Below are 2,638 nucleotides of genomic sequence, written 5' to 3' on the forward strand. Positions count from 1 at the left end.
GCCTAGGAGTGGCCTTCAGTTTAGTTATGATCTGAGAGCCCCCCACTCCTGGACTTTTTAGTTCTCAAGAGACTAAATTTTAATTCAAAGCTTTTGACACGGCTGAGTGTGGTGGCTCATGCCTGTAATCTTAGCACTCTGGGAGGCCAAGGAAGGTAGATTTGTTGAGCTCAGGAGTTGGAGACCAGCCTGAACAACTATGAGACCCCTGTCTCTAAAAATAATTTGGCATTGTGGTGAGCACTTGTAGTCCCACCTACTTGGGAGGCTGAGGCAAGAGGATTGTTTGTGCCAAGAGTTTGAGGTTGCTATGAGCTATGACACCACAGCACTAAACCAAGGGCAACAAATAAATAAAAATAAAAATAAAACAAGTAAATAAATAAAACTTTTGACAAATCTGTCATGGTTATCAACCAGCTGAGAGTACCACAACTCTTGCCACAATGCCCTGACAATTGCCACTCTGATCAATCTAATCTAATTAAAAGAATACCTTTTAGGATATATTTAATCATATTAGCATGAATAATAATAATAATAGGACTCAATATATCAGCATGTATTATATTTAGAGCAATTACCTTTACTATCAGTTCATCCCCTGAGGGTGCTTTATTTGTAATGTGCAATACAAAATTAGAAAGGTGGTCTGATGGTACCACAAATGCTTTCAGGCATTTAAAAAGTAAATCTGTTCTCAGAAAGTGTTTGGGCCTTCTGGGCAAACCATTCTGGGCATAACCATTTGGGCAATACCTTCCCTTGAACCCAAACTTTTCTTCTCCACCTTCTAAAATTTCTCACTCTCTTCAAGTGGAAGATACTTTCTATTCCACCTCATCATTCCACATCAGCTTAACTGGGTATGATTTCACCCTCAGCCCTTATTCTTTTAACAACACACATGGAATTTATGAAATGCTGCTATATATTGCAATTTGTCATCTACTTAACTTCACTTTTCCATGAGAGCATTAGTCAGATCCGCAGAGACATATATTAAGCCTTCAGCTTCTGTTCTTGATTCCCTCAGAGTGTTTAGGGCTTTCCACAGAGACAGTAAATATTTAACAAATAGAGAGGGTCACAAGTTCAAATCTTGCAGGGGTTATGCGGTCAACATGGCCCTGTGCCACCAAGCCTGTCATAAGGATATGGGTGGAAGTCATTTACCCTGTGGGCAAGCATGAATCTGCCCACTTGCAGCTTCTGAAATGCTGTGTGGACTTAATGAAGGAAAGTTACAGCACTTCTAGGGTTATGTAAGCCAAGCACCTTCCAGATCATGTCCCTTGAATTGATCTGGAAAGTGCTTGGATAAAACACCCACCAGCCCCCTTCTCTGCAGTAAACACCAGCCCAGAAAAGTAAGCCACTTTTCCTGGGAATAGAGTTAATTTTGCTTTCCCCTCTGATTTCATGTGAGGGATGACTGTGTAGACAGCAGTGGGTCCAACTCAATCATTAATTAATGATAGAGTTTTTATTTAAAATAAGAGAAAGGTTACATTAGGATAGACTTACACCTTATTAAGCAATTCCTCTTACATTGTTCCATTTCAACTTCATAACAAATTAGGGAGGTGGTTGGACATATAATAAAGCTCCATATGTTATGAATTGGAAAAATCAAGGCCAGAGGGAGTCAAATGTCTTGCCCAAGGTTTTGGAGAATCAGGATGGAGCAGAGATATAATTGATTCATACCATTGGACACACCATCCCCACAGCTCTTTGCTCAACACTATTGGGCTCAAGATCAAAACTCTGTTGTTATTTCGGCAGGGAGGCTCACCGCACAGAAGGGAGAGGCAGCTCTTATTGAGAAAGGGATGAACAATTAGGGTTTGGGGGCTTTCTTTACCTTTTGTATATATTTTTTGGTCAACATGTAAGATTCTTTACAATATCACATGCTTATTTTACATGTAATTTTATGCTATTCTCCATTCATTTGTTGCATGTGTTTTCACACGATGACGATTAGCATTCCTGAGACTTTGTCCCCTTGGTGAAGTTTATCTTAAATTCAAAGACATAAACACACACACTGTCATTTACCTGTAGGGGAATGTTTATATAGACAAAAAAAAAAAAAAAAGAACTATACAACAAATGGTAAACAAGGAGTTTTTATTGACGTGGTGGGCATTGGAAGTTGGCCAGCCAGTCTAGTCTCCCCTTTTTAATGAACGCATATAAAGTTTCCAAGATAAGAAGCATTGTTTTGTTCCAATGCTAACTTTATTTGGGGAAAAATTAAGTAGGTGAGCATCCCCGAACCTAAATTGATTAGCGGCAAGCTGACTGTCCATGATGCGGGATGACTCAGAGTGTGAATGTTCTGCCCCTGAGCTCCAATTTTTGATAAGAGAGAGGAGAGAGAAAAAATAAATAAATAAAAAGATCCTGAGGTGAGAGGGGAGCAGAAGGGTGGGGTCAATTTTAGTCTCATCAAGCTTTCAATACCAGATGCTAGTTACAGATAATAAGAAAAGTCATGAGAGGTTGGAGGACTGCGGCATAGTTGGAGAAGAGCAGAATGGATCTTCCACTCACGAATTTTCCACTAGTATTCATAATGGTTTTATCACTCAAAATGTAAATCATTTCTTTATATTGGTTTGCTACATCT

This window comes from Otolemur garnettii, unplaced genomic scaffold (genome assembly GCF_000181295.1).
Source record: "Otolemur garnettii isolate 467f Iridium unplaced genomic scaffold, OtoGar3 scaffold00010, whole genome shotgun sequence".
Taxonomy (NCBI): domain Eukaryota; kingdom Metazoa; phylum Chordata; class Mammalia; order Primates; family Galagidae; genus Otolemur; species Otolemur garnettii.